Source organism: Ranitomeya variabilis, chromosome 3 (genome assembly GCF_051348905.1).
Source record: "Ranitomeya variabilis isolate aRanVar5 chromosome 3, aRanVar5.hap1, whole genome shotgun sequence".
NCBI classification, from domain to species: domain Eukaryota; kingdom Metazoa; phylum Chordata; class Amphibia; order Anura; family Dendrobatidae; genus Ranitomeya; species Ranitomeya variabilis.
In genome coordinates, this window is record NC_135234.1 from 734,252,367 (window position 1) to 734,267,280 (window position 14,914).

The window sequence follows — 14,914 nt, forward strand, 5'->3', positions numbered from 1 at the left end:
AAAGCCACAGGTCCAGCTGGCCTGAACGAAAAAATAGATATGTCAGTATTTTTGTGAAACAGTTGGATATGATAATTCTTAGATTTTGATCTGTACTAACATTGTTTTCTTTATATTTCATAAATTGATAAACAATAGATATAGATGAATTAATGTATTTATAATAGTCAGTTATAGTCATCTGAGCTGTTTGTAGTAAAACTTGTCCCATTATCAGCATAGGCTACAAGAAATAGGATATAACATTTTTTCCTATAGACATTCACATTAAATGAACGTAGTAGGATTGGAAATTATTTTTATATGTGTGTAAAACTCACATTTCGTTTTGGACTCAGCTAGCTTCAGGGTAAAGACATGTTATTATCTATGTATCCCTGTTTTAAATGTATATTCATATGTGTGCTTTTAATTATGTTTTTAATTTGCACCTGTTGCTGCTCACGCTGATTGGGGTGAACCATGCCGGGAGGGCGGTGTTTCACACTTACCTCCCCAGGCATCACTTCCTCTCGGTGTGGACCCGTAGAAGCGCCGTTGCTTGGCGTGAAACGGCCGTCGTCCCCTCTCCCCGCTCACCTCATTTGTCGTTGTTTCCCCCGTGCCGTGAAGATATGTTCACATTCATGTTACTTCAATAAAAGGACTAATCCGCACTACAGGTTCGGTGAGTGTTGCCGCATTTTTTTCTTTTTTACCGCATATATTTGTCTTCATTCTGGATGCGAGCACCTCCCAGACACGTCAGAATCTCCATGTAAATCTTACACCCCACTGTGTATCTCGTACGCTAGGCTGTGCTGCCACTCTTTTTTCTTCATAGACTGTGCATTGATTTCTTTATGTTCACTATCAGTCTGAAAATTCTACATTAAAAAAATACCCTGATGTTATATCCCAATGGCGCGGTGATATTGAGATTTATTGACCCATTTACCCTCCAATCCCCTCCCCCCGCCAAGAAAAATAAAAAAATAAAATGTCTCTGTTTTTAGAAAATTGCACAACAAAATTAAGCACTTTTTGCAACATTGCACTATATATCCTAACGGTAGGGCTCGACGTGGAAATAGGCTAGAGCAACATGTCGACTTTGGCCGTGACATGCGTCACAGAGCCAGAGATTCCTGTATAGTGCAAGTGAATGGGATCGTGTTGCCTAGTTATAAGCGAGCATGCTCGAGTGCTAGTCAAACATTTCTGCGTGCTCGAATACTATGATGGAGTCCCCGCTGCTGTTCGACAGCCGCAACGCAATATCTTCTGACCGGACAACCCCGTTAATAAGTGTCTAATATTTAATGCACCATTTGCCTATCTGCAAATTGAGCAAAATGTTATACTTAGTATTTATTAGCATGTCTGTTGTTTCGCTAACCTGTCCAAGAAAATATCTTCTGCCGTCTAACTTTTTAGACGCGTAGCGGTATTCAGTCCATGCACCACTGTATTAATAATAACACTGATAAGAGAGCGGTCACATACTTTACTGTAAAGGTAAATACTTTGCCAATAATGTTTATCTAAAATTCTGGAAGCTCCTTCAAAGGGTTCGTAGAAATTCGAAGCATTGCTGTGTAACCTGCGCATAAACATCATTAGGAGCATTTCTTCTGCTTCCAAACTTTTTTTTTTTGTGTAACAGTCATGTCTACTGCCAAAAAGTAATTGTCCTGTAATAATATTCCTTACAGCAGGAAATATACTAATAGTACCCCTCAAAATTAGATGAAGCAGCTGTTTGCCGAGGTTTAGTTTCTGAGACCTCCGGTGACCTGCTGTTACTGCTCACAGGAATTGTGGCTATCCTCACCTATAGTGTTAAATGTCGGTCATTCAACTGGGTGGACATCCATATATTACATGGAAGAGCTTTGCAGTTATGGAGTCAGCAGACCGGTGGTGACTATTTTGTCCTCTGCTCCTCAGCACTCGGTGACCCCGATCTGTAACGTTACGGGGTCTCCACTTCTTGGCTGCGTTCCAGCATTTGCTTCCACTTCTCAATAATATCACTCACAGGGAAGATTTGGGGGATGAAAAGTCATGAACGGACACGTGAAAAGGTAAAAACTTGGTCCAAACCCCTTTAAAGCTGATGGAGCTCAGTGCAAACTCAGAACCTCTGACTTTAATGCATCATGTTTTAACAATGGTAGTGGAAGGATTGCCAACATTTCTCCTCCCCTGCCCAGGAGATGTGGTATGATCAGACCATGGCCCTGTACTGTCAGACACAGCCATTACATGGCAGGGCCCCTGATGAAGCACTTGCGAAACACGAGTCGGGTGTTTGGTGGGGGAGCTCCTTATTAGGCCGGAGTCACACTAGACCGTAATACGGACGAGTGCAATGCGATAAAAAATCGGATAGCATTCGGCCCAATGTTAATCTATGGGGCAGCTCCTATTATCCGTTGTTTTCTCGGCCGTATTCAGGATCCGAGTGAAATCACAGCATGCTAAATCGCCAATGCAAGTCTAAAAAAAACGGATTACACACGGACCATCGGTGTGACTTGCAAGAAATACGCACCGGTGTTATATAGAAAAGCCGGCAATTCAGTGCGGTGTACAGTAAAATCACACTGACAGGTTAGAATAGAACAGATAAAATTAATGTCTAGACATATATATATATATATATATATTTATTGTCAGTGAGACACACATATATATATATATACATACATAAATTCATATTTTATACAGCGCTAGATAGCAGAAAAATTCAATTGCCGGCTTTTGCTATCTCCTTCCCAAACCCGATAGGATATGAGACATGGTTTACATACAGTAAACCATTTCATATCCCTTATTTTTTTTACATATTCCTCACTACTAATGTTAGAAGTGTCTGTGTGCAAAATTTGGGGGCTCTAGCTGTTAAAATAAAGGGATAAATCACAGAAAAAACTGTCATGGGCTCCCGCGCAATTTTCTCCGCTAGAGTGGGAAAGCCAGTGACTGAGGGCAGATATTAATAGCCTAGAGAGGGTCCATGGTTATTGCTCCCCCCTGGCTAAAAACATCTGCCCCCAGCCACCCCAGAAAAGGCACATCTGTAAAATGCGCCTATTCTGCCACTTGGTCACACTCTTCCCACTCCCATGTAGCAGTGGGATATGGGGTAATAAAGGGTTAATGTCACCTTGCTATTGTAAGGTGACATTAAGCCAGGTTAATAATGGAGAGGTGTCAATAAGACACCTCTCCATTATTAATCCTATATGGCTGTTAGGCACTCTGGGATTCTGGACAGCAGAGCGGTGACGTCTGGGCCAGAGAGGTAGATCTGAGTGTCATCAGCATAGAGGTGGTACTGGAATCCATGGGACTTTATGAGTTGTCCCAAGCCAAGTGTATAGATTGAGAAGAGTAGGGGTCCTAGAACAGAGCCTTGAAGGACTCCAACAGAGAGAGGGTGGGATGAGGAGGTAGTGTGGGAGTGGGAGACGCTGAATGTGCGGTTGGAAAGGTACGAGGCGATCCAGGATAGGGCAAGGTCTTTGATGCCAAAGGAGGAGAGGATCTGTAGTAGGAGGCAGTGGTCAACTGTGTCGAAAGCAGAGGACAGGTCTAGAAGGAGGAGTACAGAGTATTGTCCAGTAGCTTTGGCGGTAAGTAGGTCGTTAGTGATTTTGGTCAGGGCAGTCTCAGTTGAGTGATGGGGGCGGAAACCAGATTGTAGGTTGTCGAACAACAAGTTAGATGAGAGGTGGGAGGAAAGTTCAGTGTGGACGTGCTGCTCCAGGAGTTGAAGCGAATGGAAGCAGCGATATTGGGCGATAGCTGGACATAGCAGTTGGATCGAGGGTTGGCTTTTTAAACCCTTTCTGTCATTGGACGTACTATTCCGTCCATGTGGGGTGGGCCCTACTTCCCAAGGACGGAATAGTACGTCCAGCACAATCGGCCGCGCTCACGGGGGGAGCGCGGCCGATCGCGGCCGGGTGTCAGCTGACTATCGCAGCTGACATCCGGCACTATGTGCCAGGAGCGGTCACGGACCGCCCCCGGCACATTAACCCCCGGCACATTAACCCCCGGCACACCGCGATCAAACATGATAGCGGTGTACCGGCGGTATAGGGAAGCATCGCGCAGGGAGGGGGCTCCCAGCGTGCTTCCCTGAGACCCCCGGAGCAACGCGATGTGATCGCGTTGCTCCGAGGGTCTCCTACCTCCTTCCTCGCTGCAGGTCCCGGATCCAAGATGGCCGCGGCATCCGGGTCCTGCAGGGAGGGAGGTGGCTTACCGAGTGCCTGCTCAGTGCAGACGCTGGTAAGCCTGCAGCCCTGTCAGTGAGATCGGTGATATGACAGAGTGCTGTGCACACTGTCAAATCACCGATCTGTGATGTCCCCCCCTGGGACAAAGTAAAAAAGTTTAAAAAAATTTCCACATGTGTAAAAAAAATAAAAAAAAAATTCCTAAATAAATAAATAATAAAAAAAAATTATTCCCATAAATACATTTCTTTATCTAAATAAAAAAAAAATCAAACAATAAAAGTACACATATTTAGTATCGCCGCGTCCGTAACGACCCCACCTATAAAACTACATAACTAGTTAACCCCTTCAGTGAACACCGTAAAAAAAAAAAAAAAAAACGAGGCAAAAAAACAACGCTTTATTCTCATACCGCCAATCAAAAAGTGGAATAACACGCGATCAAAAAGACGGATATAAATAACCATGGTACCGCTGAAAACGTCATCTTGTCCCGTGCCATACACCATCATCAGCGAAAAAATAAAAAAATTATAGTCCTCAGAATAAAGCGATGCCAAAATAATTATTTTTTCTATAAAATAGCTTTTATCGTATAAAAGCGCCAAAACATAAAAAAATGATAGAAATGAGGTATCGCTGTAATCGTACTGACCCGAAGAATAAAACTGCTTTATCAATTTTACCAAACGCGGAATGGTATAAACGCCTCCCCCAAAAGAAATTAATGAATAGCTGGTTTTTGGTCATTCTGCCTCACAACAATCGGAATGAAAAGCGATCAAAAAATCTCCCGTGCCCGAACATGTTACCAATAAAAAGTCAACTCGTCCCGCAAAAAACAAGACCTCACATGACTCTGTGGACCAAAATATGGAAAAATTATAGCTCTCAAAATGTGGTAACGCAAAAAATATTTTTTGCAATAAAAAGCGTCTTTCAGTGTGTGACGGCTGCCAATCATAAAAATCCGCTAAATATCCCGCTATAAAAGTAAATCAAACCCCCCTTCATCACCCGCTTAGGCTACGTTCACATTTGCGTTGTGCGCCACAGCGTCGGCGACGCAACGCACAACGCAGGAACACCACATGCACAACGCATGCACAACGCTGCGTTTTGTGACGCATGCGTCCTTTTTTTGCTTGATTTTGTACGCACAAAAAATGCAACTTGCTGCGTCCTCTGCTCCATGACGCGTGCGCCGCAGTGACGCATGCGTCGCAAAACGCAAGTGCAACGCATGTCCATGCGCCCCCATGTTAAATATAGGGGCGCATGACGCATGCGGCGACGCTGCAGCGCCCGACGCTGCGGCGCAGAACGCTAATGTGAACGTAGCCTTAGTTAGGGAAAAATTAAAAAAATTTAAAAAATTTATTTATTTCCATTTTCCCATTAGGGTTAGGGCTAGGGTTAGGGCTAGGGTTAGGGTTAGGGCTAGGGCTAGGGTTAGGGCTACATTTAGGGTTGGGGCTAAAGTTAGGGTTAGGGTTGGGGCTAAAGTTAGGGTTAGGATTACATTTATGGTTGGGAATAGGGTTGGGATTAGGGTTAGGGGTGTGTCTGGGTTAGAGGTGTGGTTAGGGTTACCGTTGGGATTAGGGTTAGGGGTGTGTGTGGATTAGGGTTTCAGTTATAATTGGGGGGTTTCCACTGTTTGGGCACATCAGGGGCTCTCCAAACGTGACATGGTGTCCCATTTCAATTCCAGCCAATTCTGCGTTGAAAAAGTAAAACAGTGCTCCTTCCCTTCCAAGCTCTCCCGTGCGCCCAAACAGGGGTTTACCCCAACATATGGGGTATCAGCGTACTCGGAACACATTGGAGAACAACTTTTGGGGTCCAATTTCTCCTGTTACCCTTGGGAAAATACAAAACTGGGGCTAAAAAATAATTTTTGTGGAAAAAAAAATATTTTTTTATTTGCATGGCTCTGCGTTATAAACTGTAGTGAAACACTAGGGGGTTCAAAGCTCTCACAACACATCTAGATGAGTTCCTTAGGGGGCTACTTTCCAAAATGGTGTCACTTGTGGGGGGTTTCTACTGTTTAGGTACATTAGGGGCTCTGCAAACGCAATGTCACGCCTGCAGACCATTCCATCTAAGTCTGCATTCCAAATGGCGCTCCTTCCCTTCCGAGCCCTCCCATGTGCCCAAACGGTGGTTCCCCCCCACATATGGGGTATCAGCGTACTCAAGACAAATTGGACAACAACTTTTGGGGTCCAATTTCTCCTGTTACCATTGGGAAAATACAAAACTGGGGGCTAAAAAATAATTTTGGGGGGAAATTTTTTATTTTTTTATTTTCACGGCTCTGCGTTATAAACTGTAGTGAAACACTTGGGGGTTCAAAGTTCTCATAACACAACTAGATAAGTTCTTTGGGGGGTCTAGTTTCCAATATTGGGTCACTTGTGGGGGGTTTCTACTGTTTAGGTACATTAGGGGCTCTGCAAACGCAATGTGACGCCTGCAGACCATTCCATCTAAGTCTGCATTCCAAATGGCGCTCCTTCCCTTCCGAGCCCTCCCATGCGCCCAAACGGTGGTTCCCCCCCACATATGGGGTATCAGCGTACTCAAGACAAATTGGACAACAACTTTTGGGGTCCAATTTCTCCTGTTACCATTGGGAAAATACAAAACTGGGGGCTAAAAAATAATTTTGGGGGGAAATTTTTTATTTTTTTATTTTCACGGCTCTGCGTTATAAACTGTAGTGAAACACTTGGGGGTTCAAAGTTCTCACAACACAACTAGATAAGTTCCTTGGGGGGTCTAGTTTCCAATATTGGGTCACTTGTGGGGGGTTTCTACTGTTTAGGTACATTAGGGGCTCTGCAAACGCAATGTGACGCCTGCAGACCAATCCATCTAAGTCTGCATTGCAAATGATGCTCCTTCCCTTCCGAGCTCTGCCATGCGCTCAAACGGTGGTTCCCCCCCAGATATCAGGTATCAGCGCACTCAGGACAAATTGGACAACAATATATAGGGTCTAATTTCTCCTGTTACCCTTGGAAAAATACAAAACTGGGGGCTAAAAAATAATTTTTGTGGAAAAAAAAATATTTTTTATTTGCACGGCTCTGCTTTATAAACTGTAGTGAAACACTTAGGGGTTCAAATCTCTCACAACACATCTAGATGAGTTCCTTAGGGGGTCTACTTTCCAAAATGGTGTCACTTGTGGTTTTTTTTTACTGTTTAGGTACATCAGGGGCTCTGCAAATGCAATGTGACGCCTGCAGACCATTCCATCTAAGTCTGCATTCCAAATGGCGCTCCATCCCTTCCGAGCCCTCCCATGCGCCCAAACGGTGGTTCCCCCGCACATATGGGGTATCAGCGTACTCAGGACAAATTGGACAACAACTTTTGGGGTCCAATTTCTCCTGTTACCCTCGGGAAAATACAAAACTGGGGGCTAAAATATAATTTTTGTGGGAAAAATTTTTTGTTTTATTTTTACGGCTCTGCATTATAAACTTCTGTGAAGCACTTGGTGGGTCAAAGTGCTCACCACACCTCTAGATAAGTTCCTTAGGGGGTCTACTTTCCAAAATGGTGTCACTTGTGGGGGGTTTCAATGTTTAGGCACATCAGTGGCTCTCCAAACGCAACATGGCATCCCATCTCAATTCCAGTCAATTTTGCATTGAAAAGTCAAATGGCGCTCCTTCGCTTCCGAGCTCTGTCATGCGCCCAAACAGTGGTTTACCCCCACATATGGGGTATCGGCGTAATAAGGACAAATTGCATAACATCTTTTGGGGTCCATTTTCTCCTGTTACCCTTGGTAAAATAAAACAAATTGGAGCTGAAATAAATTTTGTGTGAAAAAAAGTTAAATGTTCATTTTTATTTAAACATTCCAAAAATTCCTGTGAAACACCTGAAGGGTTAATAAACTTTTTGAATGTGGTTTTGAGCACCTTGAGGGGTGCAGTTTTTAGAATGGTGTCACACTTTGGTATTTTCTATCATATAGACCCCTCAAAATGATTTCAAATGAGATGTGGTCCCTAAAAAAAAATGGTGTTGTAAAAATGAGAAATTGCTGGTCAACTTTTAACCCTTATAACTCCCTAACAAAAAAAATTTTGGTTCCAAAATTGTGCTGATGTAAAGTAGACATGTGGGAAATGTTACTTATTAAGTATTTTGTGTGACATATCACTGTGATTTAATTGCACTGTGATTTTCACCAAATTTCCATTTTTTTCACAAATAAACGCAGGTAATATCAAAGAAATTTTACCACTATCATGAAGCACAATATGTCACGAGAAAACAATGTCAGAATCACCAGGATCCGTTGAAGCGTTCCAGAGTTATAACCTCATAAAGGGACAGTGGTCAGAATTGTAAAAATTGGCCCGGTCCATAACGTGCAAACCACACTTGGGGGTGAAGGGGTTAAGGATAGGCGTGATTGTGGCATGTTTGAACGCAGAAGGGAAGGTGCCAGAAGTTAGTGATAGGTTATAGGCATTATTTGACCAGATGTTCACCGGTATATACTTTGTATGCTTGCCATTGCTTACTTTGCACATACATGTCCTATTGTTAAGGTTTTTTGTTCTTTTTGGATTTTTCCATCTTCCCTCAATATTCTGGTACCTAATAAAGTTTTAATAATTGTAATATTTTCATGATTTCAGTCCCGGCACGCAGGGCCGTTTTTGCCACTAGGCACTTGAGGGGGCACGTGCCTAGGGCGGGGACGATGCGGGGGGCGGCACCTGAGCAAGGTTTTTTTGTTTTTTTTTAAAGTCCCGACCCACCCACCCTCCTTGAAGACGATACTCACCCTGCTCCAGCGTTGCCTGATCTCATCGTCTGTAGCGCGTCCTGAGTGAGCAGTCACGTGGTACCGCTCATTAAGGTAATGAATATGCGCATATTCATGACCTTAATGAGCAGTACCACATGACCGCTCATTCAGGAAGGTGCTGCGCTGGGACAGAGCCAGAGGGATGTCGGTGCGGCCGCGCGGTGTGGGACAGGTGAGTATGAGGGACAGGGGATGGGGGGATGAAGGAGGACGGATGGTAAGCCGCACCATGCAAGATGGTAGAAGGAGCGGGGGATGGAGAGATGAGCCATGCATACGGGGGAATATGAGCCATGCATACAGGAGGGGGGGATATGAGCCATGCATACAGGAGGGGGGATATGAGCCATGCATACAGGAGGGGGGGATATGAGCCATGCATACAGGAGGGGGGATATGAGCCATGCATACAGGGGGGGAATTATGAGCCATGCATACAAGAGGGGGGGAATATGAGCCATGCATATGGGATGGGAGGGAGATGAGCCATGCATACAGGATGGGGGGGAGATGAGCCATGCATACAAGATGGGAGGGGGCATTATACAGTATTGAGCATAATGTGGGGTCATTATACATTATGGAGCATCATGTGTGGCCATTATACAGTATGGAGCATCATGTGTGGCCAATGGCCATTATACAGTATAGAGCATCATGTGTGGCCATTATACAGTATGGAGCACCATGTGCGGTCATTATACAGTATGGAGCATCATGTGGCCATTATACATTATAGAGCATCATGTGTGGCCATTATACAGTATGGAGCACCATGTGTGGCCATTATACAGTATGGAGGACTATGTGGCCATTATACAGTATGGAGCATCATGTGTGGCCATTATACAGTATGGAGCATCATGTGTGGCCATTATACAGTATGGAGCATCATGTGTGGTCATTATACAGTATTGAGCATCATGTTTGGCCATTATACAGTATTCAGCATTGTGGGGCCATTATACAGTATGGAGAATCATGTGTGGCCATTATACAGTATTGAGCATCATGTGTGGCCATTATACAGTATGGAGCACTGTGTGGCCATATTTTTTTGTTTATAATTATTGTATATGAAACAGTGTGATCAGCAGTGCTAAATGGGTGTGGTTGGGACGTGGATATTATTATTTATTGTTATAGCGCCATTTATTCCATGGCGCTTTACATGTGAGGATATGGATATGGGTGTGACTAGTTGTGAAATGGGTGTGGTCAGAGGCGTGGCCTACAATTTGCCACAGCGCACTACGCGCGCCACAAACATACCTCTTTCCCTTCAAAAGTTGGGAGGTATGGTACCACATTTGACAGATCACAGCAAGTGCCACAAATCCCATAGGGAATGAATGAGGCCGAACGCAGTGTTGCCATAAGTGATCCGTTACGCGGCAGATGCAGAAAAACTGCCCGATCTGCTGCAAAAGGCGACTTTCACATCAGCGATTCTTGCCAAAGTCACTGCCGATAGTGTCATACTCACCAAAGGGGGAGGCAGCACTAAAAGTGCCTAGGGCAGCAGAAACTCTAAATACGGCCCTGCCGGCACGTGTTTTCTTTTTTGTTTCTTGTAGTAGTGGCCGTCAACCTTGACAATGAGCAGTAAAAAATAAAAATCTGAAGAGGATTTTTAATAAGAGGTAATTGGAAAGTTGCTTGTTTTTTTTCACAAACATTTTAGATGATAAGATAAACCCTTTAAAAATGCCTGATAGAAGCAGTGTATGGACCCGTAGTCCAGGGTCGGTGTGCACCACATGTGTATGAGCCCTTATTGTGTGAGACACAGTTTAGGGGGCTCGATATCCCATTTAAATTTTTTTTTCATAAGTCTAAGTAAACAATTTGTATAGAATAGGCTTCTATAAGGTGGATACGTGCTAATGAAATGCAGAGGGTTAATCCAGAACATACCTCAGGCCGACATTCTCCAGCTTCGGGCCGGACTGTCTTACGGAATATGTGTAACGTCCGGCTCTTTGATCGAATCCCTGACAAGTGTTTAATGTAGCTGATTAGTTATGTGCGCCGGTGATAAAGCTCAGCCGCTTTCCTGTGTGGCGGGCATTGTGTAACAGTCACATGGAGCAGGCAGGAAAAAAAAATCCTCGTCTAGCCATTTTTCCATCGGGAAGAGGAAGTGGTATTTAAAGCAATAACAAGGTCTCCAGGAGTAGTTCTGCACAAGGTCGTATAAAAATAATGCTTTCAGACAACTAATTCTATAAGAAATTCACTAACTGGTGTAAGTTTAGCCCATTAAAAAGACTCTCCCATTTGGGCCATGATGGACCAATCGGCACACTACCTCCGTTAGCCGATACGGGCCCGGACTGGCCGACAGGAGAACAGGAGAATCCTCCGGTGGGCCCCCATGTGGGAACGAGCTCTATTCTCCACTCCACCTATATGAGAAGTTCTTGGCACAATACATTTGTTTCAGGAAAGGGCGTCATCTCAACCTTCATTTAACAAACTACCCCGCGTATCATTATAGAAACATAAGCAATTTTTGTGAATGTGATATTTTATGTAGCTGAACAGTGGGCCACCAGAGTCAATGTTACTGGTGGGCCCTTGGTGCCCCAGTCCGGCACTGCTCTGGCCTATAGGCGTCCCACCACTGGTGGCGCAATTACATCACCGCATCACTGCACCTGAACTTGGACTCTTACAGGAGGAAAAGTCTCGGCCGGTGAGGTTGTCAGAGACTTGGGGTGAACATAATTTTTTATGGGGACACTCAGCGGGAATGAAAAATTATTCAGTGCGACATTATTACTTTTTTGGGACCAATTTTAAAACATCATTACGTGTTAAAGGGGCAGTCAGGAGGTATTATTTTATATCAGTAAGTGGGCACTTAAGGGAAATCACTACTATAAAAGGGTACACTAGGGGCATTACTACTATAAAGGGGTACACTAGGGGCATTATTACTATAAAAGGGGTACACTAGGGGCATTATTACTTTAAAGGGGTATACTAGGGGCACTACTACTTTACAAGGGGGCGCTCATGGTATTACTACTATAAAGAGGTACACTGGGGGCAATACTACTATACAATGGTACACTAGGCCCATTACTACTATACAAGGGTACACTAGGGCCATTACTACTATAATAGGGTACACTAGGGGCATTACTACCATAAAGGGGTACGCTAGGGGCATTATTACTATAAAAGGGTACACTAGGGGAATTACTACTATAAAGGGGTACACTAGGAGCATTACTACTATAAAAGGGTACACTAGGGGGCATTATTACTTTAAAAGGGTACACTAGGAGCAGTACTACTTTACAAGGGGGCACTCATGGTATTACTACTATAAAGGGGTACACTAGGGGCAATACTACTACACAAGGGTACACTAGGAGCAGTACTACTTTACAAGGGGGCACTCATGGTATTACTACTATAAAGGGGTACACTAGGGGCAATACTACTATACAAGGGTACACTAGGGGCAATACTACTATACAAGGGTACACTAGGGGCATTACTACTATACAAGGGTACACTAGGGGCATTACTACTATACAAGGGTACACTAGGGGCATTACTACTATACAAGGGTACACTAGGGGAATTACTACTATACAAGGGTACACTAGGGGCAATACTACTATACAAGGGTACACTAGGGGCATTACTACTATACAAGGGTACACTAGAGGAATTACTACTATACAAGGGTACACTAGGGGCATTACTACTATACAAGGGTACACTAGAGGAATTACTAGTATACAAGGGTACACTAGGGGCATTACTACTATACAAGGGTACACTAGGGGAATTACTACTATACAAGGGTACAATAGAGGAATTACTACTATACAAGGGTACACTAGGGGAATTACTACTATACAAGGGTACACTAGGGGCAATACTACTATACAAGGGTACACTAGGGGCATTACTACTATACAATGGTACACTAGGGGCAATACTACTATACAAGGGTACACTAGGGGCATTACTACTATACAAGGGTACACTAGAGGAATTACTACTATACAAGGGTACACTAGGGGCATTACTACTATACAAGGGTACACTAGGGGAATTACTACTATACAAGGGTACACTAGGGGAATTACTACTATACAAGGGTACACTAGAGGAATTACTAGTATACAAGGGTACACTAGGGGCAATACTACTTTACAAGGGGGCACTCATGGTATTACTTTAAAGGACAGTTGTGGAATTATAGCTGTCAAGTGGGCACACATGGTGAATTATTACCATCTAGAAGTTACAAAGGGGCAGTGCAAAGACACTAATATTTAGGAACTACGGTATTTAGGGTATGGCATAATACAGCAGGGGTGGCAATAGGCATGTCACTGGGGGTATTAGCAGGATGGAGAGTTTATTGGGAATTGGTGTTAGAAATGTGAAAAGTAAAATGTGTTTGTTTTGCAAACGGCAGACGAGTTGTGGCTAGAGAAGCTGTCATGGCGGTCCGGGCTGGATGGAGAAAATGGGAAAAGTGAAGTGAAGTGAAAGAACTTGTAGAACTTTACTGTGATCACTGGTATCTATCTCCATTTAGTTACTACATGTGGCTAATATTAATATCGGTCATTGTTTTTTTTTACTGAAATGCATGGATATGGAGTTAAAAATAATTTTTGTAATTAGGTTTCATTAAAAACTTTGCAGAATGTGGCTCTTACAGGTTCTTTGTTTCGCCGTGCATTCAATTCAATTGATGCAGTCAGTGTTTTTAAACCAGCTGAAAGGAGCTCAGAATAAAAGGCATGAAACAGTTACAGACTCCCCATCAGAACATAATGGAGGGCGACTGAGGGTTTCTCAGTTAACTCTTTCTGCAGCCAGCAACACAAAATGCAACACAGATAATTTGGAAGTCAAATGGTGCAAAAGTTTAAATGAAACTTCCCTCCAGAGAAGGAGGATGGGGCCATCTTGGACTGGGGATGCCACGTATTTGATGCTGCATATGTGGCCGGTGTTATGGTATATGTGCCTTGCTTATCATATTGTCATTTGGGTAGGACTCGTCATAAACTGGCCCTGATTGGCCAGTCAGACCCTACAGATGGATCCACCCCTAAGGAGCCGACAATGCAATGATACGGTCACACACAGAACCACACATGAAGGTTTAAAACGTATTATTTTTATTATATGTTCACTTTTATGCTTGTGTTAATATAAAAGAAGTCGGTTTATAGTGGAAACAGTATTTACAGAAATACATAAAGTAAAAAAAAAAAAAGATTAGAGCCCAATGATATAGTGAGTACAATACTGTATACTGGAGCACATGATATAATGTAATAGATGTCAGGAGCAGAGCCTGTAATCATCCTAAATATTAATACACATTGCTGTACAAAAATAATAATAAATGTAAGACTGTGTGTTTGATAGGACAGATGGCGCTTATGAAGACCGTTATGATAAGTGAGTTAAAATTAATACATAGAATCCAGGAAATACTTATAAATACAAAATGACACAAGTATGATACAATTGCTGGAATTTATTTTAAAAGGTTCTGCCATTTGCCATTTTCTTTACCCTATGTAAATGCTCCTGTTCCCCTGAATCCGGCGATGTTTTTCTTTTGCTCCTGTACCTCTCCGTTCCTGAGATATGTCCTCCCCTTTTCTGTATATAATTTTAGTCTTTTTTGTCAACTGGGCGTGGTAATGGAGAAGAGTTGAGGACGACGCCCACTTGTACATGAAGATTAGATTTATAAGCAGAAGAAGAGGAGGCCATATCTCAGGAACGGACAGGAGTAGGAACAAGAGAAAAACAACGCCGGATTCAGGAGAACAGCGGC